The following is a 27,133-nucleotide window of genomic DNA, read 5'->3' on the forward strand; positions in this document are numbered from 1 at the left end:
GAACAACATCCAAATTGTGCAACAAACGTTCCTTCTTCGAAACTGGTTTCGGACACAGAGAAGGTACGATAATCTCCTGGTTAATGTTTTTGTTAGAAACAACTTTTGGAAGAAAACCAGGTTTAGTACGTAAAACCACCTTATCTGCATGGAACACCAGATAAGGAGGAGAACACTGCAGAGCAGATAATTCTGAAACTCTTCTAGCAGAAGAAATTGCAACCAAAAACAAAACTTTCCAAGATAATAACTTAATATCAACGGAATGTAAGGGTTCAAACGGAACCCCCTGAAGAACTGAAAGAACTAAGTTGAGACTCCAAGGAGGAGTCAAAGGTTTGTAAACAGGCTTGATTCTAACCAGAGCCTGAACAAAGGCTTGAACATCTGGCACAGCTGCCAGCTTTTTGTGAAGTAACACAGACAAGGCAGAAATCTGTCCCTTCAGGGAACTTGCAAATAATCCTTTTTCCAATCCTTCTTGAAGGAAGGATAGAATCTTAGGAATCTTAACCTTGTCCCAAGGGAATCCTTTAGATTCACACCAACAGATATATTTTTTCCAAATTTTGTGGTAAATCTTTCTAGTTACAGGCTTTCTGGCCTGAACAAGAGTATCGATAACAGAATCTGAGAACCCTCGCTTCGATAAGATCAAGCGTTCAATCTCCAAGCAGTCAGCTGGAGTGAGACCAGATTCGGATGTTCGAACGGACCTTGAACAAGAAGGTCTCGTCTCAAAGGTAGCTTCCATGGTGGAGCCGATGACATATTCACCAGATCTGCATACCAAGTCCTGCGTGGCCACGCAGGAGCTATCAAGATCACCGACGCCCTTTCCTGATTGATCCTGGCTACCAGCCTGGGGATGAGAGGAAACGGCGGGAATACATAAGCTAGTTTGAAGGTCCAAGGTGCTACTAGTGCATCCACTAGAGCCGCCTTGGGATCCCTGGATCTGGACCCGTAGCAAGGAACTTTGAAGTTCTGATGAGAGGCCATCAGATCCATGTCTGGAATGCCCCACAGTTGAGTGACTTGGGCAAAGATTTCCGGATGGAGTTCCCACTCCCCCGGATGCAATGTCTGACGACTCAGAAAATCCGCTTCCCAATTTTCCACTCCTGGGATGTGGATAGCAGACAGGTGGCAGGAGTGAGACTCCGCCCATAGAATGATTTTGGTCACTTCTTCCATCGCCAGGGTACTTTTCATCTCTTTTCTGTTTCTGAGTAAATAGTACATACCAGCACTATTTCAAAATAACAAACTCTTGATCGAATAATAAAAACTACAGTTAAACACTAAAAAACTCTAAGCCATCTCCGTGGAGATGTTGCCTGTACAACGGCAAAGAGAATGACTGGGGTAGGCGGAGCCTAGGAGGGATCATGTGACCAGCTTTGCTGGGCTCTTTGCCATTTCCTGTTGGGGAAGAGAATATCCCACAAGTAAGGATGACGCCGTGGACCGGACACACCTATGTTGGAGAAAAGAGTACAAATATATCACTCATAATGTTTGATTTGTATTATTCTAGTAAGCAAAGTATGGACAAATTAATTAATTTGTTCATACTTTGCTTATTTGAATAATATCAATTAAACATTATGAGTGCTATATTTGTACTCTTTTTTCTTTTCTTTCCAGCTCTTAGCTGAAAATGTTGTGAATTATTTGTAGCAGCTCCTGCTCTCCCTTCTCCCTTGGACAATCCCTCATCTAGCCATGTGCTCTCTGCTGCTTTCATCATGCTGACCGGTTCAGCTTTGCTCTGCCCTCCCCCTTTATTGCTTGCTACGTCTCCAGCAAGCTTTGAATGGGGAGGTTAGAGCAGAGCTGCACCGGGCATTATGATGAATGCAGCAGAGAGAGCAGACAGTCACATCTGTGGGTCTGAATCTGCTGTCAGAAAACGGAAGCCTTACTAGTAAACCCCTCCAGCTGCTTTAGGAGTACAGAGGGTTAAGACAGTGTTTAGCCATGATCAAAGCAGCCTTCACACGGGGGTGTGTGTAAGGAATGCAGCACTCAAGAGGTTGGTCAATGCTGAATAGAAAACGATGTCTGCAGTCTGGTTATGTTTATTTAACACCTTGCAATCCAGCTGGGAGAAACATATGACCTGTAGCTGTATCTGCAGTGTCATGCAAATCTGGCTGCAGATTTTGTTTGCCCTAGATCTCTACAAGTTTATAGCAGCCCCTTTCACCCCCTATTAAACTGCATTTTACATGTTGGTGGGAAAAGCAGGATGAATAGCAGACACATAAAAGTCATGCATAAAAACAATCTTTGTCATATACTTTAATGTTACAACAAATACATTAATTATTGTGTTATGAATAAGGTTTCAGAGGGCATTTTCAAATTTTCCTTATAACATTTAACACATTGACAGCAATAGAGGTCACAATGCGTTGGTAGCTAAGGGGTTAAGGCAAGTGCTGTCTGGCAGCTTCATTTAAAAAAATATTCCTTCTAAAATCTGTGTATGTGTGTACTACTATATATGTTTGTGTAATGTGTATGTAGTATGTATGCAATCTGTGTGCATGTGTATGTATGTTTGTGTAATGTGTATGAAGTATCTATGTATGTAATGTGTGTGTAGTGTGTATGTATGTTTGTGTAATGTGTATGTAGTATGTATGCAGTCTGTGTGTGTGTAGTGTGTATGTATGTTTGTGTAATGTGTTTGTAGTATGTATGTATGCAGTCTATGTGCATGTGTGTGTGTCCTATGTATGTTTGTGTAATGTGTATGTAGTATGTATGCAGTCTGTGTGTAGTGTGTATGTATCTAATGTGTATGTAGTATGTATGCAGTGTGTGTATATGTGCAAAGTGTGTATCTATCATATATAGTTTCCCATTTAAGGGGCGTGACTTTATTTAAAGGGGTGGGGTCTTGTGCCCCACCATCTTTAAAATTCACCAGCCGCCACTGCCCCTAATTGGTTAAAACTTTGGTAGTACACAAGAGGTAGGAAAGGATTGCTGTTGCTAGTCCAGCTAATATTGAAATAAAGACCCCTCTTCACACCCCTCAATACAGCTGCCTTTGCTGTTTGTGAGAGAAAACCGGGTGACCTGACAGGCAAACCTGCTTTCTATAATCTAAGCAAAAATAGGACCAAATGATGTAGCACTGCAAGAAACAGCACAATAATCTTAAACACAGTATGTAGTTTAACAACATACCTTCAGGTCGTAATTTAACTCCCCTCGCCTACACCAATAAAGTTTTTAATTCCTTCCCAGCTCTTAATTATATTTGACATACAGCACACTGGTCTGCTCCCTCATGCGCTGCTGCCTGAGGCCCTGTTGATGCCGGAGGGACGTCATTTCTAGCTCCCGGTGTGGTGATCGGCAATTTATGGAGCTCTGCCTACAAATCGGAGCTCTGCAAACACTCTGCCAAGCTAACCCCCAGATGACAGATCAGCTGTCACATGAGTTACGCCCCTGCCTCCTCCCACACACACAGTCAGCGCTTAGTGTGCGAGTGTCACGTGACAGCTGGCTCTCACTCGCACACTAAGAGCGGTGCGGTTAGGAAGGCTATGGGCTGGCCTGTAGGTGGCGCTGCAAGCAATGCAGGCTGAAAGTGGAAAGTGCTTTTGCCTATACTTCTATCTATCGCACTGCACAGCATGTGCGATAGACATAGAAGTATTAGGCAAAAGCCCGTTCCACTTTCAGCCTAAAGATTTAAAAATAACAATTTTAATGTTTTTTTAGTCAAAACTGCAGTGGAGCCTGGAGGATTTTTTTATTTAATAAGCAAAAAAGGTTTAAAAATGTTTTATTTTTTATTTTTTATTTCTCACTCTTTTTTTGTTGTTCATCAGGTGTCAGGGAGTTCACGTGCTCAAGTGCTCCTATAGAGGAGCCTCGACTGACATTGGTTGAAGAGAACACCCTGTTGCGGCATACGGAACATAATTGGGAGGGCTGGACTAACCGGGCATCCTCACAATATACACAGGTATCAAATTCTGTATTAGAGGGATCCACCTCTATATTATCAGAATCCTCCATAACTCGTCTAATTTTAAATTATAGAAAAAAACAACTGGCACCTTTACCCCCAATGGCTGGGGCACTCACCACCTCCTATGACCCAGACAACTAGAGAAACTCACTCCGTGTCGCAGACAATCGGACAGGAATAGGAAATGGAAGAACGTGACCACTCCCGGTCACACGGTGCGTCATGCAGGACCCCCCCTGCTAAGGAAAAGCACACCAGCTTAATAAAACTGCGCAGCTCTCAAATGTGAATAATAAAATAACATAACCTGTACCTTCCGTATCGGCCTATGAGCCCAAACGTCTCCTACACATAAAGCAGCCGAAATCACATAACAAACATGATTAAAAAAAAAACCACTGTTCAATAATCCCTCTCAGGGGATATTAACCTTTGATTTCATAAAGATAAAAAGGAGTCCCACTGTGACCCTGTCTTCTAGCGTTAACAAATGTATATATAATGAAACGATCTTACCGGAATCTATGCCGTGGAACAGAAAACACGGTCTTTCAAGTTTGACTGTAGCGTTGCTTCTGACATGGACTTAAGTGAAAAAAAGCAGGCAGCGAAACTCGTCAACGCTGATTGCTTAGGAGCTGTTAATCTGAGTCTGGATGGTTTCACAGAAAGACTCTCCCTGCATCTCCAGACTCTAACTTTCGTTAATGCTCTCACTGAGAGGCTGACAAAACTACTTAAAACTCCAGTCCCATCTCGAAGGGCAGATACCCTTCCTAAGGAACTACTCCGAAATCTTCTGACACTTCTCTGCCAACCTCCTGTGACGAAAGGCAAAGAATGACTGGGGGATGAGGGGAGTGGGGGAGGTATTTAAGCCTTTGGCTGGGGTGACTTTGCCTCCTCCTGGTGGCCAGGTTCTGTATTTCCCACAAATAATGAATGCAGCTGTGGACTCTCCCTGTATTAAGAAGGAAGGAAGCAGAATTTCAGAGAAACCATGTTGGATATTATATACATTTTCATATATACACCAAAGAACAACCCACACTCACATTGCAATAAATAAATGATGTTCTATTATAGTCAATACAGTCTTTTACCTCAACTTTACAAATCTTAAAATCACGTCTGGAATCTTAGTGATATTTTAGATGGACTTTAATTCCTCACTTCTAATAAAGATGTGCTGTAACATTCTTTTTAATCTAGCCGCGCCATTCTAATACCCCGCACTCTGGCCGCCCACTTCAAAACTCTTTTTTTTTATTGTCAGCTAACGGTTTGAACTGTTCTCCTGTTGTAGCTAGAGCGCCGATTGAAAGACAGTTCAAACCATTAGCTCGCTAAGAATATGAGTGTTAAGGTATTAGAATTGCGCGGCTAGATTAAAAAGTAAGCTACAGTGCATCTTTATTAGAAGTGATCAATTAAAGTCCATCTAACATATTGCTTATATTTCAGATGTGATTTTAAAACATGTAAAGTGAGGGTAAACGTCCCCCTTTGTATAGACAGATCAGAAAGGTTAGCGATATTTCAGATGGAGTTTAATTAAACAGTTGTAATGAAGTTGCGCTTGAATTTACTTTTTAATGTAGAGCTGTAATTCAAATACCCCGCTCTCTGGCCGCCCACTTAAAAAGGAAATTTATGCTTACCTGATAAATGTGTTTCTTTTACGATATGACGAGTCCACAGATTTCATCCTTACTTATGGGATATCGCCTCCTGGTCAGCAGGAGGAGGCAAAGAGCTCAACAGCAGAGCTGCATAAATAGCTCCTCCCTTCCCCTCCAACCCAGTTATTCGACCGAAGTTAGGAAGAGAAAGGAAAAGCCAAGGAGCAGAGGTCACTGAAGTTCAACAAAAATAAAAACCTGTCTTATAACAGGACAGGGTGGGCCGTGGACTCGTCATATCGTAAACGAAACAAATTTATCAGGTAAGCATAAATTTCCTTTTCTTTTACAAGATATGACGAGTCCACGGATTTCATCCTTACTTATGGGATACAATACCAAAGCTATAGGACACGGATGAAAGGGAGGGACAAGACAGGAAACTAAATGGAAGGCACAACAGCTCGATGATCCTTTCTTCCAAAAACAGCCTTGGACGAGGCAAAAGTGTCAAATTTGGAAAAAGTGTGAAGAGACGACCAAGTTGCAGCCTTGCAAATCTGTTCAACAGAAGCATCATTTTTGAATGCCCATGAGGAAGCCACAGCCCTAGTAGAATGAGCCGTAATTTGTTCAGGAGGCTGCTGTCCAGCAGTCTCATATGCAAAAACAGAATTTATGTTTACCTGATAAATTACTTTCTCCAACGGTGTGTCCGGTCCACGGCGTCATCCTTACTTGTGGGATATTCTCTTCCCCAACAGGAAATGGCAAAGAGCCCAGCAAAGCTGGTCACATGATCCCTCCTAGGCTCCGCCTACCCCAGTCATTCGACCGACGTTATGGAGGAATATTTGCATAGGAGAAACCATATGGTACCGTGGTGACTGTAGTTAAATAAAATAAATTAACAGACCTGATTAAAAAAACCAGGGCGGGCCGTGGACCGGACACACCGTTGGAGAAAGTAATTTATCAGGTAAACATAAATTCTGTTTTCTCCAACATAGGTGTGTCCGGTCCACGGCGTCATCCTTACTTGTGGGAACCAATACCAAAGCTTTAGGACACGGATGAAGGGAGGGAGCAAATCAGGTCACCTAAATGGAAGGCACCACGGCTTGCAAAACCTTTCTCCCAAAAATAGCCTCAGAAGAAGCAAAAGTATCAAACTTGTAAAATTTGGTAAAAGAGTGCAGTGAAGACCAAGTCGCTGCCCTACATATCTGATCAACAGAAGCCTCGTTCTTGAAGGCCCATGTGGAAGCCACAGCCCTAGTGGAATGAGCTGTGATTCTCTCGGGAGGCTGCCGTCCGGCAGTCTCGTAAGCCAATCTGATGATGCTTTTAATCCAAAAAGAGAGAGAGGTAGAAGTTGCTTTTTGACCTCTCCTTTTACCGGAATAAACAACAAACAAGGAAGATGTTTGTCTAAAATCCTTTGTAGCATCTAAATAGAATTTTAGAGCGCGAACAACATCCAAATTGTGCAACAAACGTTCCTTCTTTGAAACTGGTTTCGGACACAGAGAAGGTACGATAATCTCCTGGTTAATGTTTTTGTTAGAAACAACTTTTGGAAGAAAACCAGGTTTAGTACGTAAAACCACTAAAAAACTCTAAGCCATCTCCGTGGAGATGTTGCCTGTACAACGGCAAAGAGAATGACTGGGGTAGGCGGAGCCTAGGAGGGATCATGTGACCAGCTTTGCTGGGCTCTTTGCCATTTCCTGTTGGGGAAGAGAATATCCCACAAGTAAGGATGACGCCGTGGACCGGACACACCTATGTTGGAGAAACGGATGATACTCTTCAGCCAAAAAGAAAGAGAGGTAGCCATAGCTTTCTGACCCCTACGTTTTCCAGAAAAGACAACAAATTATGAAGATGATTGACGAAATTCCTTAGTTGCCTGCAAGTAAAACTTCAGGGCACGGACTACGTCCAAATTATGTAACAGACGCTCCTTCTTAGAAGAAGGATTAGGACACAATGAAAGAACAATAATTTCCTGATTAATATTTTTGATGGAAACAACCTTAGGAAGAAACCCAGGTTTGGTACGTAACACTACCTTATCTGAATGAAAAAACAGAATTTATGTTTACCTGATAAATTACTTTCTCCAACGGTGTGTCCGGTCCACGGCGTCATCCTTACTTGTGGGATATTCTCTTCCCCAACAGGAAATGGCAAAGAGCCCAGCAAAGCTGGTCACATGATCCCTCCTAGGCTCCGCCTACCCCAGTCATTCGACCGACGTAAAGGAGGAATATTTGCATAGGAGAAACCATATGATACCGTGGTGACTGTAGTTAAAGAAAATAAATTATCAGACCTGATTAAAAAACCAGGGCGGGCCGTGGACCGGACACACCGTTGGAGAAAGTAATTTATCAGGTAAACATAAATTCTGTTTTCTCCAACATAGGTGTGTCCGGTCCACGGCGTCATCCTTACTTGTGGGAACCAATACCAAAGCTTTAGGACACGGATGAAGGGAGGGAGCAAATCAGGTCGCCTAAATGGAAGGCACCACGGCTTGCAAAACCTTTCTCCCAAAAATAGCCTCAGAAGAAGCAAAAGTATCAAACTTGTAAAATTTGGTAAAAGTGTGCAGTGAAGACCAAGTCGCTGCCCGACATATCTGATCAACAGAAGCCTCGTTCTTGAAGGCCCATGTGGAAGCCACAGCCCTAGTGGAATGAGCTGTGATTCTTTCAGGAGGCTGCCGTCCGGCAGTCTCATAAGCCAATCTGATGATGCTTTTAATCCAAAAAGAGAGAGAGGTAGAAGTTGCTTTGTGACCTCTCCTTTTACCAGAGTAAACAACAAACAAGGAAGATGTTTGTCTAAAATCCTTTGTAGCATCTAAATAGAATTTTAGAGCGCGAACAACATCCAAATTGTGCAACAAACGTTCCTTCTTTGAAACTGGATTCGGACACAAAGAAGGCACGACTATCTCCTGGTTAATGTTTTTGTTAGAAACAACTTTCGGAAGAAAACCAGGTTTAGTACGTAAAACCGGGGTTTATTTAGCAGCGCTAAAAAAAGCTAGGAAATGATGATACCAATCTAATTTATGTTTTATACAATCTATTTTATTTAAAAATTCTTATAACACATAAAAACAACAGCAAATGCTTTTCCTAATTAATAAAGGGACGTCTCCCTTATACAACACTTATAAAAACATAACAGACTAGAACCATATAATCCTAGAATTTCAGGTATAAAGGAATTAATTCTATAGATAACATATGGCAAGCAACAAATTTCTAAGATAAATGGTGAATTAAATATTTAAAAGGCACAAATGTATCAATCCTAATAGCTTTACAGTTCTTCAGTAACAAATTCAGTTATAAAGTTACACAGTTACTTTCCTTGGACATATAATTGGCTCAGGTGTGCTGGATAGTTAAAAAGGCAAAAAACAGCCAATATTCTGATTTAGGTGCCAAAGCAATCGTGGTTAATGGAAATGGTTAATTTAACAGATGAATACCTTGATGTCTTTAAAGTTCAGTTTGCGTGTTTTAAAAAACGTAGTGCAAATTAGTGTAGAGGTACCTTAATCTGTCCTGGTTGCAACCGCTGATTATCTTCACTGTGAGGGATTCACAGACTGTTTGTTCCTGGTGCTTCTGATAAGTCACCTGACCTTCTCTTTGATTCAGAGGTCAGGGGTGATGATCCATTCTGGTGATGTAGTTATCCTTTTTTTTGTTTTATATATATATTTTCGTTTCAGTTTAGGTAATTTTAAGTTTGCACGATCTAAATGTATATTATCTAATAAAGGCACTTTAGAATTGAAATATATAAGTTGAATTGTGTGAATGCTAATAAAGCAGAAATGATAAGTTCTCTTCCTTGTGTATCATGTAACTAAATAACAACACAGAAACAATCATTACCAACTTAAATAAAGTCCACCTTTACATTGGAAGCCACACAGGTGTTGATAGAAATCAAAAGGAAATGAAGGAACCAATCAAAACACATTCATACCTTTAAAAAGCCAGAAGCTAGCAGGATAAGCATTCTTGATAAAGCCCAGAAGGGTGAAACGCGTTGAATGGGACCTGCTACACTCTACTAAACTTCATTTACTACTGTCACAAAGCTGTGTGACCCTGCAACTTTAAACTTTTCTCCTGACCCTGCAAGTTAAAATCTACCTTTGGTAACTTCAGGGAATACGGTGTTACTGCTAAACACTGACCAAAGATTTCTTCAAACCTTAAGAAGTCTGAGGGAACCCAGATGAAAACAATATTTGGGCTATAAGAAGAAAGGAAAACAAAAAAAAGGATAACTACATCACCAGAACGGATCATCACCCCTGACCTCTGAATCAAAGAGAAGGTCAGGTGACTTATCAGAAGCACCAGGAACAAACAGTCTGTGAATCCCTCACAGTGAAGATAATCAGCGGTTGCAACCAGGACAGATTAAGGTACCTCTACACTAATTTGCACTACGTTTTTTAAAACACGCAAACTGAACTTTAAAGACATCAAGGTATTCATCTGTTAAATTAACCATTTCCATTAACCACGATTGCTTTGGCACCTAAATCAGAATATTGGCTGTTTTTTGCCTTTTTAACTATCCAGCACACCTGAGCCAATTATATGTCCAAGGAAAGTAACTGTGTAACTTTATAACTGAATTTGTTACTGAAGAACTGTAAAGCTATTAGGATTGATACATTTGTGCCTTTTAAATATTTAATTCACCATTTATCTTAGAAATTTGTTGCTTGCCATATGTTATCTATAGAATTAATTCCTTTATACCTGAAATTCTAGGATTATATGGTTCTAGTCTGTTTTTATAAGTGTTGTATAAGGGAGACGTCCCTTTATTAATTAGGAAAAGCATTTGCTGTTGTTTTTATGTGTTATAAGAATTTTTAAATAAAATAGATTGTATAAAACATAAATTAGATTGGTATCATCATTTCCTAGCTTTTTTTAGCGCTGCTAAATAAACCCCATTTTTTCTTCTTATCCACCATTTAGTTCTCTTTGAGGGAAGAACTTTTTTAGCAGCAGGAATCCACCTTTAGGCGCTCCTATCACACTACACATTAGTACGTAAAACCACCTTATCTGCATGGAACACCAGATAAGGAGGAGAACACTGCAGAGCAGATAATTCTGAAACTCTTCTAGCAGAAGAAATTGCAACCAAAAACAGAACTTTCCAAGATAATAACTTAATATCAACGGAATGTAAGGGTTCAAACGGAACCCCTGAAGAACTGAAAGAACTAAGTTGAGACTCCAAGGAGGGTCAAAGGTTTGTAAACAGGCTTGATTCTAACCAGCGCCTGAACAAAGGCTTGAACATCTGGCACAGCTGCCAACTTTTTGTGAAGTAACACAGACAAGGCAGAAATCTGTCCCTTCAAGGAACTTGCAGATAATCCTTTCTCCAATCCTTCTTGAAGAAAGGATAGAATCTTAGGAATTTTTCCCTTGTCCCAAGGGAATCCTTTAGATTCACACCAACAGATATATTTTTTCCATATTTTGTGGTAAATTTTTCTGGTTACAGGCTTTCTGGCCTGAACAAGAGTATCAATAACAGAATCTGAGAACCCTCGCTTTGATAAGATCAAGCGTTCAATCTCCAAGCAGTCAGTTGGAGTGAGACCAGATTCGGATGTTCGAACGGACCTTGAACAAGAAGGTCTCGTCTCAAAGGTAGCTTCCATGGTGGAGCCGATGACATATTCACCAGATCTGCATACCAAGTCCTGCGTGGCCACGCAGGAGCTATCAAGATCACCGATGCCCTCTCCTGATTGATCCTGGCTACCAGCCTGGGGATGAGAGGAAACGGCGGGAATACATAAGCTAGTTTGAAGGTCCAAGGTGCTACTAGTGCATCTACTAGAGTCGCCTTGGGATCCCTGGATCTGGACCCGTAGCAAGGAACCTTGAAGTTCTGACGAGAGGCCATCAGATCCATGTCTGGAATGCCCCACAGTTGAGTAATTTGGGCAAAGATTTCCGGATGGAGTTCCCACTCCCCGGATGTAATGTCTGACGACTCAGAAAATCCGCTTCCCAATTTTCCACTCCTGGGATGTGGATTGCAGACAGGTGGCAGGAGTGAGTCTCCGCCCATTGAATGATTTTGGTCACTTCTTCCATCGCCAGGGAACTCCTTGTTCCCCCCTGATGGTTGATGTACGCAACAGTCGTCATGTTGTCTGATTGAAACCGTATGAACTTGGCCTTTGCTAGCTGAGGCCAAGCCTTGAGAGCATTGAGTATCGCTCTCAGTTCCAGAATATTTATCGGTAGAAGAGATTCTTCCCGAGACCAAAGACCCTGAGCTTTCAGGGGTCCCCAGACCGCGCCCCAGCCCATCAGACTGGCGTCGGTCGTGACAATGACCCACTCTGGCCTGCGGAAGTTCATCCCTTGTGACAGGTTGTCCAGGGACAGCCACCAACGGAGTGAATCTCTGGTCCTCTGATTTACTTGTATCGTCGGAGACAAGTCTGTATAGTCCCCATTCCACTGACTGAGCATGCACAGTTGTAATGGTCTTAGATGAATGCGCGCAAAAGGAACTATGTCCATTGCCGCTACCATCAAACCTATTACTTCCATGCACTGCGCTATGGAAGGAAGAGGAACGGAATGAAGTATTTGACAAGAGTTTAGAAGTTTTGTTTTTCTGGCCACTGTCAGAAAAATCCTCATTTCTAAGGAGTCTATTATTGTTCCCAAGAAGGGAACCCTTGTTGACGGAGATAGAGAACTCTTTTCTACGTTCACTTTCCATCCGTGAGATCTGAGAAAGGCCAGGACTATGTCCGTGTGAGCCTTTGCTTGAGGAAGGGACGACGCTTGAATCAGAATGTCGTCCAAGTAAGGTACTACTGCAATGCCCCTTGGTCTTAGCACCGCTAGAAGGGACCCTAGTACCTTTGTGAAAATCCTTGGAGCAGTGGCTAATCCGAAAGGAAGTGCCACGAACTGGTAATGCTTGTCCAGGAATGCGAACCTTAGGAACCGATGATGTTCCTTGTGGATAGGAATATGTAGATACGCATCCTTTAAATCCACCGTGGTCATGAATTGACCTTCCTGGATGGAAGGAAGAATTGTTCGAATGGTTTCCATTTTGAACGATGGAACCTTGAGAAACTTGTTTAGGATCTTGAGATCTAAGATTGGTCTGAACGTTCCCTCTTTTTTGGGAACTACGAACAGATTGGAGTAGAACCCCATCCCTTGTTCCCCTAATGGAACAGGATGAATCACTCCCATTTTTAACAGGTCTTCTACACAATGTAAGAATGCCTGTTTTTTTATGTGGTCTGAAGACAATTGAGACCTGTGGAACCTCCCCCTTGGGGGAAGCCCTTTGAATTCCAGAAGATAACCTTGGGAGACTATTTCTAGCGCCCAAGGATCCAGAACATCTCTTGCCCAAGCCTGAGCGAAGAGAGAGAGTCTGCCCCCCACCAGATCCGGTCCCGGATCGGGGGCCAACAGTTCATGCTGTCTTGGTAGCAGTGGCAGGTTTCTTGGCCTGCTTTCCCTTGTTCCAGCCTTGCATTGGTCTCCAGGCTGGCTTGGCTTGAGAAGTATTACCCTCTTGCTTAGAGGACGTAGCACTTGGGGCTGGTCCGTTTCTACGAAAGGGACGAAAATTAGGTTTATTTTTGGCCTTGAAAGACCTATCCTGAGGAAGGGCGTGGCCCTTGCCCCAGTGATATCAGAGATAATCTCTTTCAAGTCAGGGCCAAACAGCGTTTTCCCCTTGAAAGGAATGTTAAGCAATTTGTTCTTGGAAGACGCATCCGCTGACCAAGATTTCAACCAAAGCGCTCTGCGCGCCACAATAGCAAACCCAGAATTTTTCGCCGCTAACCTAGCCAATTGCAAAAGTGGCGTCTAGGGTGAAAGAATTAGCCAATTTGAGAGCACGGATTCTGTCCATAATCTCCTCATAAGGAGGAGAATCACTAGTAATCGCCTTTTCTAGCTCATCGAACCAGAAACACGCGGCTGTAGTGACAGGGACAATGCATGAAATTGGTTGTAGAAGGTAACCTTGCTGAACAAACATCTTTTTAAGCAAACCTTCTAATTTTTTATCCATAGGATCTTTGAAAGCACAACTATCTTCTATGGGTATAGTGGTGCGTTTGTTTAAAGTAGAAACCGCCCCCTCGACCTTGGGGACTGTCTGCCATAAGTCCTTTCTGGGGTCGACCATAGGAAACAATTTTCTAAATATGGGGGGAGGGACGAAAGGTATACCGGGCCTCTCCCATTCTTTATTTACAATGTCCGCCACCCGCTTGGGTATAGGAAAAGCTTCTGGGGGCCCCGGGACCTCTAGGAACTTGTCCATTTTACATAGTTTCTCTGGGATGATCAAATTCTCACAATCATCCAGAGTGGATAACACCTCCTTAAGCAGAGCGCGGAGATGTTCCAACTTAAATTTAAATGTAATCACATCAGGTTCAGCTTGTTGAGAAATTTTCCCTGAATCTGAAATTTCTCCCTCAGACAAAACCTCCCTGGCCCCCTCAGACTGGTGTAGGGGCCCTTCAGAAACAATATCATCAGCGTCCTCATGCTCTTCAGTATTATCTAAAACAGAGCAGTCGCGCTTACGCTGATAAGTGGGCATTTTGGCTAAAATGTTTTTGATAGAATTATCCATTACAGCCGTTAATTGTTGCATAGTAAGGAGTATTGGCGCGCTAGATGTACTAGGGGCCTCCTGAGTGGGCAAGACTGGTGTAGACGAAGGAGGGGATGATGCAGTACCATGCTTACTCCCCTCACTTGAGGAATCATCTTGGGCATCATTTTCTCTAAATTTTGTGTCACATAAATCACATCTATTTAAATGAGAAGGAACCTTGGCTTCCCCACATTCAGAACACAGTCTATCTGGTAGTTCAGACATGTTAAACAGTTATAAACTTGATAACAAAGTACAAAAAACGTTTTAAAATAAAACCGTTACTGTCACTTTAAATTTTAAACTGAACACACTTTATTACTGCAATTGCGAAAAAGTATGAAGGAATTGTTCAAAATTCACCAAAATTTCACCACAGTGTCTTAAAGCCTTAAAAGTATTGCACACCAAATTTGGAAGCTTTAACCCTTAAAATAACGGAACCGGAGCCGTTTTTATCTTTAACCCCTTTACAGTCCCTGGTATCTGCTTTGCTGAGACCCAACCAAGCCCAAAGGGGAATACGATACCAAATGACGCCTTCAGAAAGTCTTTTCTATGTATCAGAGCTCCTCACACATGCGACTGCATGTCATGCTTCTCAAAAACAAGTGCGCAATACCGGCGCGAAAATGAGACTCTGCCTATGATAAGGGAAAGCCCCTAGAGAATAAGGTGTCCCAAACAGTGCCTGCCGATATTATTTTACAAAATACCCAGATTAAAATGATTCCTCAAAGCTAAATATGTTTATTATATGAATCGATTTAGCCCAGAAAATGTCTACAGTCTTAAAAAGCCCTTGTGAAGCCCTTATTTATTGTCTGTAATAAAAATGGCTTACCGGATCCCATAGGGAAAATGACAGCTTCCAGCATTACATCGTCTTGTTAGAATGTGTCATACCTCAAGCAGTAAAATTCTGCTCACTGTTCCCTCAACTGAAGTTAATTCCTCTCAACAGTCCTGTGTGGAACAGCCATCGATTTTAGTAACGGTTGCTAAAATCATTTTCCTCTTACAAACAGAAATCTTCATCTCTTTTCTGTTTCAGAGTAAATAGTACATACCAGCACTATTTGAAAATAACAAACTCTTGATTGAATAATAAAAACTACAGTTAAACACTAAAAAACTCTAAGCCGAGGGGGCGGAGCCTGGCCACGCAGGGTGATGGCAGCATAAAAATTGGCTCTGATGCTCCACACCCGGTTAATACCTATAAATTAGTATCAACACCCTAAAATTTTGATAATCTCCCTCACTGATCTTCCTACAACAATAGCCTGTACCTTCCTTTAGGGCTGAAATCATTCCGGAGCTGTACTTCTTATACCTTTGTGCCGAAGCTGACGAATTGAGGCCTGGCCTGCAGCGGCTCCCTGACGCGACACAGTGGAGGCGTGCTGACCGCTGAGACAAACCCGCTCCTCTGATCACACTCGGAGGATATCGTGACCGCAAATACTCGCAAAGTGACTCGGCGGGGAATAGAGCAAAGCTTTTTACTGAACTCTGCCTTTAACGGCTGTGCCTGCTGGCGGGAACACCGCACCACGGAGGAAGGCGATACATGGCGGTTACCTCAGAGGTCACTACCGGAGATCGCATGAACACCCTCAGAAGCCGGTAAGAGACCTTCCTTACAAAACAGCTCCACACCTTACGCCCCATATGCATATAACACGGAGCTTTCTTACACAATCCAACCTGCATGCCAAATTCTCAATCAGGGACAAAGCCTTACATCGAAAGAGACAGCTAGCATAATAGAGACTTTTTTTTTCTTACACTCTGCCCTAAGTCATCGCTCACAGACCGCTAAAATCACCTAGAGCCACGTGGGGCCCATATAGACTTAACTGCCTTAACCACTTAACAGGCCTGCTGCAGAGTCTCACTGTGCTCTCCCTGTCACTCTCATCTGTTGTCGCCTGGTCTGATGCTCGCTGTGAAATATGGCCAGCAGGAAGAATAGTAATAAACCTGAAAAAGGAGTCAGGTCCTCAAGCCTCACTAATTTTCTTCGAGTCTCACCACCTAACTTAGAACCCTCAGAATCCAGACCCCCTCTCCCACCCACATGGCTGTTGAAATACCCAGCACAGAGACCTCACAACAGCAAGTATACCTCACAAGACATGACCTCAACACCATCTCTTCTAAAGAGGACATAAATAAAGTGCTCTCAGAAATGAGGTCTCTGTTTGGTGACATAAAAAAGGACATAACCCAGGTTACCCAGCAAGTACAGGCCTTAGAGGCCAAACATGAAACCATTCAAACAACAGTCACTACCAACTCTCAACTGCTTAATGAACATGAGGAGCATATTCAGTTTTTACTTTCAAAAGTTGAGGATTTAGACAACAGGGGGCGTCGCAACAACATTAGGATTAGGGGGACCCTGAATCCGTTTCCCCAAAAGCTTTAGAGGGTTATCTGCAGGACTTGTTTCGCACGTTGAAAGGCACACCTGAATCGCCAGACATACCTATCGAGAGAGCTCACAGGGCCCTCAGACCTAGGCCCCCACCCAAGGCCCCACCTAGAGACATAATTGTTAAGTTCCTTAGCTACAAGGACAAGGAATCAATCACACTAAAGGCAAGAAACACCAAAAATTTCACTCACGCAGGAATCCCTATACAAATCTTTTCTGACCTTAGTCTAATCACTCTACAGAAAAGAAGGGATCTCAAATTTATCACCTCTGAGCTCCAGGCTAATGGGATACAATACAAGTGGGGCTTTCCGGTATGTTTGATGGCTTCCAAAAATGGCGTGCAAGCCATTTACAGGTCCCCAAATGACCTACCTGAGTTTTGCAAGACACTTGATATAGATATCCAGCAACCGGAGTCTTCCGGGACTTTTCCCCAGGACTTCCCACCTCAAAGCTCTAAGGGCTCATCTCACACAAGGGACACTTGAAAAACCCAGCCTTATGAGACCCTAACGTTACACTCATTTATCTCAGGGGCACAGAATGCCATAACTCTCCCATAGCATTGACTATGCGTCTGGAGACGCTGTACCCTGATAAAGCCGGGTTTAACTGTTATTGTCTGACTACTAATTGTTCTTTTTCCCCTTACAGTTATCTAAGTTGGGATTTAATATGTTTTGTTGCCTAATGAAGTATGTTATGTGCGGAGACTACCATGTTTTTGTGACTACCAGGGGCCCACCGTGAAGTCCCACACAACCACTCATTTAGGTCGGTAGTTCTTAGTTTAATTCTAGTTAGACATAGATACCCGAGGGCACAGCCCTCCCAGTTTCCTGTCCCTACAATAAGACATCTCATACATGCCCAATAACATCGGCTAGGTTAAATACTACCCCATATTACCCGCAATTCTTGAGCAATTTGACCTGCATGACTTAATGTTTGGTGTTCATAAAACGCTATAGTTCACTTTATATACGATAAATTGCCCACTGCTCTAGGCAAATGAACCGATAGGTCTTATTCCCATCCCCCATTTGCTCAAGATGGGGCCATATCTAGTTTACCCTTTACCCCTATGGGCATTTATTCTAGTAGTGAAGGGACCAACGTAAGGGGGACTTACCCCTGACCCTTCCTAGGAGGCCCTACACACTCAAGACTTTGGCCTGGGCAATAAAATCCCCCTTAAAGGGAACCAGCTCACTAGTTTTATTTTTATCATGTAGGGTTCTGTAAAGGAAGAATGTTGTATTTATTACTGTAAATGTTATTGTTTTTCAGGCCTTCCATTTACAACAATGTTGTACCTATTTTTACATTTGCACTTGTTTTTTCGATTTTCTAAGTTGATTTTTATATTACATGTTACATCTACTCATTGACCGGGTGTGGAGATACTGACCCCACACCTATTTTACTTCAACCTTCTATCCTCTTCTCCAATAGGTTGGAGGAATTGTACAAGTCTTTCTTTTTCCTGTTTCTCTGCTACTACTAAAACCTGTCCCTACACTAACCCATCCTCTCACTTCACACTCATCTTCACCCCTCTCCTTTTTTCTACCCTCCTTCTTCATCTTCCTCCCCTCTTTTCTCTTACCCTCCTTCCCCTCCCCCCCTTTTTTTTTTTTTTTTTTTTTTCCCTCTCCCCTCACCACTTCCTCACATTTCCCTCGCTCATTGAACCCTCGTCACCTACAAACACTTAAAGCACAAAATGGTTTCCCAAACAGCTCATAATCTTTCTATCATGTCCCTAAACGTCAAGGGAATTAACATACCAGAGAAGAGGTCCCATCTCCTAAGAGATGCGACTAGGCTAAATTGCGATATATTATTCTTACAGGAGACGCACTTCAAAAGAGGTAGAGAGCCGAATTGGCTACATTCCAAATTTCCCCAGACCTTTTTCGCATCTGGCACCACTAAGAGAAATGGAGTGGGGATACTTATCCGCCACTCGACGCCTTTTATTGTACAGCAGATAGAGAAAGATCCAGAAGGCCGCTATTTAATAGTGGTAGGCACCTTGCACGGCCGCCCAGTCACTCTGGCTAACGCCTACTTCCCCAACCAAAACCAACACAAATTCATGACAACACTTACCAACAAAATACTGGACCTACTGAAAGGAGCTCTGCTCCTCGCAGGAGACTTCAACCTACCACTAGACCCCCAATTGGATACTTCCAGGGGAGTGGCCTCCGTTCCGCAGCGTATTATTAAACAGTGCAACAGCAGACTGGAGGAACTTGCAGTTCACGATACATGGCGCACCCTACACCCTACAAGACGTGACTATACATTCTTTTCACATCCCCACGATGTATATACCAGAATAGATTACATATTCACTGACCAGTCTACATTGGCATCAGTGTTAAACACTCAAATTCTGCCCATGACCTGGTCAGACCATGCCCCGGTTCTTTGCAGACTGAAATGGCCCTCAGTACCGGACGGCCCTTTATTTGGAAATTTGACGATTTCATGCTTAATAATCAGCTAATTAGAAATAAGATTGAAAACACTTTGACTGACTATTTCACTTTGAATGATACACCTGAAATCCCTAAACATACAATATGGGAAGCACACAAATGCGTTCTTAGAGGGGAACTGATCAAACAAAAAGCCATTTTGGCGAAACAGACAAGCGTCAGATACTCATCCCTTCTATCTAACATAAGAGAATTAGAAATCAAACACAAAAAAGACCCAAACGACAATACTACCCTCACTGCACTGACACAAGCCAGAAAAGACATTCAAGACATCCACACAATAGAACACCAAAAAATGGCATTGAAGACACAACAAAAATACTATGAGTTTGGCGACAAACCGGGGAAATTGCTGGCACGAGCCATTAAGAGGAAGACCCTGAAATCACACATTCATTCCCTAGTGGACAAGTCAAACAATACCCATACTAGCAGTCCTGGTATAGCTGAAACTCTAAGGACATATTACTCAGGTCTCTATAACCTGGAGGGCTCTCCTGACCTCTCTATAGGGGACGATAATGTACAACCTTCCCCCAATATGAGTCTATATCTGAACTCGGTCACTTTACCCACTTTGTCACACACAGAGGCAGGGGTTTTGGATGCCCCCATTTCTCCTGAGGAAGTCTTACATACCATTGAGGGCTTGCCTTCTGGCAAAAGCCCAGGCCCAGATGGCTTCAGTGCCAAGTATTACAAAACCTACAAAATAGTACTCGCTCCCCACTTGGCCCGTTTATTCAATTCTATAGACACCTCTCAGGGCTTCCCCCCCTCCATGCTTTTAGCTCACATAGCGACTATCCCCAAGCCGGGCAAACCAGCTAATAAATCAGAAAATTTCCGCCCCATCTCCCTCCTCAACGTAGACGTAAAGATATTCGCGAAAATCCTCTCAACTAGGTTAAAAAATTCCTACCCAACCTGGTGTCACCTGACCAAGTGGGTTTTGTCCCGGGCCGCGAGGCAAGGGACAACACCATCAAAGCCACTTTACTTGGAAATTATGCCCAACAGAATGAGATTCCGGCGATCTTTGTTTCAACTGACGCCGAGAAAGCCTTCGACAGGATCAGCTGGAAGTTTCTGAAGGCGGTCCTGTCGAAGATGGGGTTTGGCCAAGCCTTTATTCATAGAGTTTTTTCACTTTATACAGCCCCCTCAGCACAGGTCAGGGTCAACAATATCCTCTCTGACCCATTTAGCATAACAAATGGCACCAGGCAGGGGTGTCCTCTTTCGCCACTGCTGTTTGTGCTGGTGATGGAGGTTCTGGCCCAAAGAATTAGAACCAATGCCAAGATCGGGGGAATTAAAATTGGGGATCAAGAACACAAACTGTCCATGTATGCGGACGATGTCCTGCTAACATTATCGGACCCTTGCAGATCATTACCCGAAGCATTACGAGAATTTGAGGAATATGGTAAACACTCAAACTTCCATTTAAACAAAACTAAATCCGAAATCCTAAATATTAACCTCCCCCTGATGAACTTAGCCAACTATCCTCCTCATGCCCCTTACGCATTCAGACCCGCAAACTAAAGTACCTAGGGATTAACCTTACCCCATCTGCAGAAGGTCTCTTTGAGGCAAATTATACAAACTTGCTCACCGTGATTACGGGTGACCTCTCCTCATGGAGAAACAAACCCATCTCCTGGCTTGGGAGAATAGGCATTATCAAAATGAATATTCTGCCCAGAATATTGTACTATCTCCAGACCCTTCCAATCCCCTTACCGTCCCACTTTTTACACAAACTACAAAATGTATTGGAGGAATTATATATGGGGGGGGAAGACCGAGAATTGCACGAAAAAAACCCTGTACTTGTCAAAGGAAAGGGGAGGACTGGGGGTGCCTCACCTGGCCTTATACAAAAGCGCCATCCTATTGCAACACCAAGCGGAGTGGTGTCATAATCTTCAGGATAAAACTTGGGTCCAGGTTTGCAAAATAATCTTAGGTAAGCAGAACATTGGTCTGCTGGGGTGGATCTCACCCAAGTCCAGACCGAAACTTATCACCAATTACCCCTTCATCAGGGAGTTTTTTACATGTTGGGATAGATTGCTAATAGAACACCCACACATCTCCACAAGCCCTTCGCCTCTCACACCCTTCTTAAGCAACCCAGATATACCCTTCACCTGTTCACAGAGAGTAATGGCGGATAAAACACAGGTGTCACAAGTCTCTTTCCATCGGCTCACCACAGATCAAAAACTTAGAACTAGGGCTGAACTGGAAAACTCCGGCATTGCCCTTTCCTGGTACTTTCACACTCAACTTCAACACTATCTGACGACACATAAAAAACCGCACTACATTACTAGGAACCCAACCACCTTCGAGTCCCTGTGTCTACTCCCGCACACACCTAAACACATGATCTCCATTGCCTACCGCTTGCTTTCTTCACATACTGACACCCCACTGCCTACTTATACACGACAATGGAATAGAGAACTTAACCTACCCCTGACAGATAAAGACTGGGGGAAAATATTCAGAGCGCACGTAAAGACATCAGTCTCAGCAAAAGTACTGGAGTCTAACTTCAAATACTTGTCAGGATGGTATCTCACCCCTGCCAGATTACAAAAAATTTATAAACAGACAGATGGAAGATGTTGGCGGGGATGTGGGGAATCAGGTACCCTTCTACATATTTGGTGGGGTTGTGACGTTATAAGACCGTACTGGCACTTAGTGATGGCTGCCATGGAGAAAGTGGTCGGGACCTCATTGCCTAGAGCGCCCGGCCTCCTTTTGTATCATGACCTTCCCAAATTTAAAGACAAGGCCACGAAATACCTTTTCCTCCTGATGCTCAACAGCGCGAAATCCCTTATCCCCAAAAATTGGAAGAGTACGAACGTGCCTACATTGAGTGACTGGGCCGACCAGGTAGACAGATACCTCCTACTAGAGAGATTTAGATTCATGAGAGACGACAGGATAGAAATATATGAATATATGCTGGAGAGGTGGAAACAGGGTGGGCCGGACCGCAATTAGACGGCCTAAACCCTTATGGACAAAAAAGGCACAACAGACCTGCTGTCTACAATATGGTCTGACATAGAACCTCCCCCTCATTCTAAGAGACGAGCTTGATATAACTTCCTTACCTCCTTACCCTCCTTCTTCCCCTTCCCAATTACCCCTCTCCCCCTCTTTCTTTCCCTCCCGCCCTCTCCCCTTCCCCCCCTACCTCCGGGGTTTTTTTTTTTTTTTTTTTTTTTCCTTCTCTTATCTCCCTCCTTCTTTTCCCACATTTCTCTCTTCCCTTTCTTACTTCTCGGGCATGGGCTTGCCAGTTGCCCCATGACCGACGTTCAATATCTTTTCTGATTAAAATTGTTATATAGTTATAATATTGCTATAGTACATCGAGAAGAACATGAACGGGCTTTCAGACTTTTATATGGACTCTTTGTTATACCTAGCCCACTCACTGTTACTTTATCTTTATGCAATCAATGTACTCCATGGAGTCATCTGTACAAGTATTTCTGTATTTCATGACTTTTGATGCACGTATTTTGTGTATTTTCTGTTTCTCCTTCAATAAAGCTTTGAAAACCAAAAAAAAAAAGGGAAAAAAAAAAAAAAAAAAAAAACTCTAAGCCATCTCCGTGGAGATGTTGCCTGTACAACGGCAAAGAGAATGACTGGGGTAGGCGGAGCCTAGGAGGGATCATGTGACCAGCTTTGCTGGGCTCTTTGCCATTTCCTGTTGGGGAAGAGAATATCCCACAAGTAAGGATGACGCCGTGGACCGGACACACCTATGTTGGAGAAATAAGGTAAGGAGAATCACATTGTAATGCCAAAAGCTCAGAAACTCTGCGAGCAGAAGAAATAGCAACCAAAAATAAAACTTTCCAAGATAACAATTTAATATCTATGGAATGCATAGGTTCAAACGGAACCCCTTAAAGAACCCGAAGAACTAAATTCAAACTCCAAGGAGGAGCAATAGGTCTAAACACAGGCCTGATTCTAATCAGAGCCTGACAAAACGATTGAACATCCGGAATATCTGCCAGACGTTTGTGTAGCAAAATAGATAAAGCAGAAATCTGTCCCTTTAAGGAACTAGCTGATAACCCTTTCTCCAATCCTTCTTGGAGAAAAGATAAAATCCTAGGAATCCTAATCTTACTCCATGAGTAGCCCTTGGATTCACACCAATAAAGATATTTACGCCATATCTTATGGTAAATCTTTCTAGTAACAGGCTTACGTGCCTGGATCAAGGTATCAATGACCGAATCAGAGAACCCTCGCTTATAAAATCAAGCGTTCAAACTCCAAGCAGTCAGCTTGGATGATGGAAGGGTCCCTGAATGAGAAGGTCCTGCCTCAATGGAAGCTGCCACGGAGGAAGAGAGGACATGTCCACCAGATTAGCATACCAAGTGCTGCGAGGCTACGCAGGAGCGATGAGAATCACCGAAGCCCTCTCCTGTTTGATCCGAGCAATCACCCGGGGAAGGAGAGCAAACGGTGGAAACACATAAGCTAGGTTGAACGACCAAGGTACTGCCAAGGCATCTATCAGTTCGGCCTGAGGATCCCTGGACCTGGATCCGTATCTCGGGAGCTTGGCATTCTGACGAGATGCCATAAGATCCAGCTCCGGTCTGCCCATCTGAGAATCAGGGTGGCAAAGACCTCCGGATGGAGTTCCCATTCCCCCGGATGAAACGTCTGTCTGCTAAAAAAATCCGCTTCCCAGTTGTCCACTCCTGGGATGTAAATTGCTGACAGATAACAAGACTGAGCCTCCGCCCACCAAATTATCTTGGATACTTCTGTCATCGCTAAGGAACTCCTTGTTCCTCCCTGATGATTGATGTAAGCCACAGTCGTGATGTTGTCCGACTGAAATCGGATGAATTTGGCCGAAGCCAACTGAGGCCAAGCCTGAAGCGCATTGAATATTGCCCTCAACTCCAGAATATTGATTGGAAGCAGAGACTCCGACCGAGTTCACACACCCTGAGCCTTCAGGGAATTCCAGACTGCACCCCATCCTAGTAGACTAGCGTCCGTTGTCACTATCACCCATGAGGGTCTGCGGAAGCACGTCCCTTGGGACAGATGCTCTGGCGACAACCACCAAAGAAGAGAGTCCCTTGTCTCCTGATCCAGATCTATCTGAGGAGACAAATTTGCATAATCTCCATTCCACTGTCTGAGCATGCTCAGTTGTAGAGGTCTGAGATGAAAACGAGCAAACGGCATGATGTCCATTGCCGCCATCATCAATCCAATTACCTCCATGCACTGAGCCACTGATGGCCGAGGATTGGACTGAAGGGATCGGCATGTATTCAGAATCTTTAACTTTCTGACTTCCGTCAAAAAGATTTTCATGTTTACAGAGTCTATTAGAGTTCCCAGGAAAGGAACCTTGTCTGTTGAATTAGTGAACTCTTTCTAGATTCACCTTCCACCCGTGAGTCTTTAGAAAGGAGAGAACAATGTCGGTATGAGACCTTGTCAGCTGATAAGACGATGCCTGGATCAGAATGTCGTCCAGATAAGGCGCCACTGCAATGCCCTGCGGCCTGAGAACCGCCAGCAGAGACAATAGAACCTTCGTGAAGATCCTGGGTGCCGTGGCCAGCCCGAAAGGAAGAGCCACAAACTGAAAATGTTTGTCCAGAAAGGCAAACCTCAGGAACTGGTGATGATCTCTGTGGATAGGAATATGAAGATATGCATCCTTTAAGTCCACGGTAGTCATATATTGACCCTCCTGGATCAATGGAAGAATTGTCTGAATAGTCTCCATCTAGAAGGATGGAACTCTGAGAAACTTGTTTAGACTCTTGAGATCTAAAATGGGTCGGAACGTTCCCTCTTTTTTGGGAACCACAAAAAGATTTGAGTAAAACCCCTGCCCCTGTTCCAGTATTGGAACGGGACAAATTACCCCATAGTGGAGAGGTCTTTTACACAACGTAAGAACGCCTCTCTTTTTATCTGGTCTACAGACAATCGTGAAAGAAGAAACCTTCCCCTTGGGAAGGAATTTTTGAACTCCAACTGATACCCTTGAGACACAATTTCTAGTGTCCATGGATCCTGAACGTCTCTTATCCAAGCCTGGACAAAGAGAGAAAGTCTGCCCCCTACTAGATCCGGTCCCGGATCGGGGGCCGCCCCTTCATGCTGTCTTGGGAGCAGCAGCGGGCTTCTTGGGTTGTTTACCCTTGTTCCAAGCCTGGTTAGGTCTCCAGGTGGGCTTGGCTTATGAATAATTCCCTTCCTGTTTAGTGGAAGAGGAAGGGGTGATTCCGTTGAAATTACGAAAGGAACGAAAATTACTCTGTCGTCCCCTTTGCTTAGATGTTTTGTCTTGCGGGAGCAGATGACCCTTACCTCCTGTGATGTCAGAAATGATCTCCTTCAAGTCAGGCCCGAACAGGGTCTTTCCCTTGTAAGGAATAGCCAAGAGCTTAGATTTCGAGGACACATCCGCAGACCAAGATTTTAACCATAAAGCTCTTCTTGCTAAGATGGAAAATCCTGAATTCTTGGCCGCCAACTTGGTGATCTGAAAGGCGGTATCCGTAATAAACAATTAGCCAGCTTAAGGGCTTTAATTCTATCCTGTATTTCCTCTAAGGAAGACTCAGTCCTAAGAGACTCTTCCAGAGCGTCAAACCAAAAAGCAGCCGCAGTCGTGACTGTTACAATGCAGGCCATCGGTTGTAAGAGGAACTCCTGGTGAATATAAAGTTTCTTGAGAAGACCCTCTAATTTCTTGTCCATGGGATCCTTGAAAGCACAACTGTCCTCGATAGGGATAGTCGTACGCTTAGCCAGAGTAGAGATGGCTCCCTCCACCTTAGGGATTGACTGCCAAGAATCCCGGACGGCGTCAGCTATAGGATACATCTTCTTAAACATAGGGGAAGGGCAGAACGGGATACCCGGTCTTTCCCATTCCCTAGCAATAATTTCCGGAAGTCCGGAAAAACGTCAGAATTGAAGGGACCTCCAAATATCTGTCCATCTAACTCAATTTCTCTGGAGGGACCACAATAGAGTCACAGTCGTCCAGAGTCACCAAAACCTCCCATAGTAACAGACGGAGGTGTTCAAGTTTAAATCTGAAAGACATTACTTCCGAATCTGTCTGAGGTAAGGCACTCCCTGAGTCAGACAGTTCTCCCTCAGATAGGGCCTCCTACCCCCCAATTCAGAGCCTGGGAGGGTACATCCGAGATAGCTATCAAAGCATCAGAAGTCCCAGGGACCCCCATGGGCCTCTGTCCTACTGCGTTTGCCCTGTAAAGCTGGTAACTTAGATAAAACTTCTGAAGAGTGGATGACATAACTGCAGCCATATCTTGCAGAGTAAATGAAGCAGACGCAGTGGAAGAACACGGCGTCGCTTGAGCGGGCGTTAAAGGCTGTGACGTTTGGGGAAAAAGTTGCGACATACTCTGAATCTCATCAGTCTGAGAACATTCTTTAAATATATCTTTACTAAAAAAATCTGCTCTTTACATTGTAAGGCTCTCTCAATACATGAGGGACAAAGTGTAACAGGGGTTACACAATGGCATCTAAACACATGGGACATGTACTTTGCTCAATGTCATCCATGATAATAGAAAAAAAAGGAAATTTATGCTTACCTGATAAATTAATTTCTTTTACGATATACCGAGTCCACGGATTTCATCGTTTACTTGTGGGATATATTCCTCCTGCTAACAGGAAGTGGCAAAGAGCACCACAGCAGAGCTGCTATATAGCTCCTCCCTTAACTCCTCCTCCC

At 43.5% G+C, this 27,133-nt stretch overlaps 1 protein-coding gene across 2 annotated transcripts in view; it reads right to left on the reverse strand.

Moving 5' to 3' along the window:
* Positions 1-27,133, reverse strand: part of COG5 (component of oligomeric golgi complex 5) — a 1,291,144-nt gene that overhangs the window by 922,705 nt on the left and 341,306 nt on the right. The gene's annotated exons all lie outside the window — the stretch shown is intronic.

Source organism: Bombina bombina, chromosome 6, assembly GCF_027579735.1.
Source record: "Bombina bombina isolate aBomBom1 chromosome 6, aBomBom1.pri, whole genome shotgun sequence".
Lineage (NCBI taxonomy): Eukaryota > Metazoa > Chordata > Amphibia > Anura > Bombinatoridae > Bombina > Bombina bombina.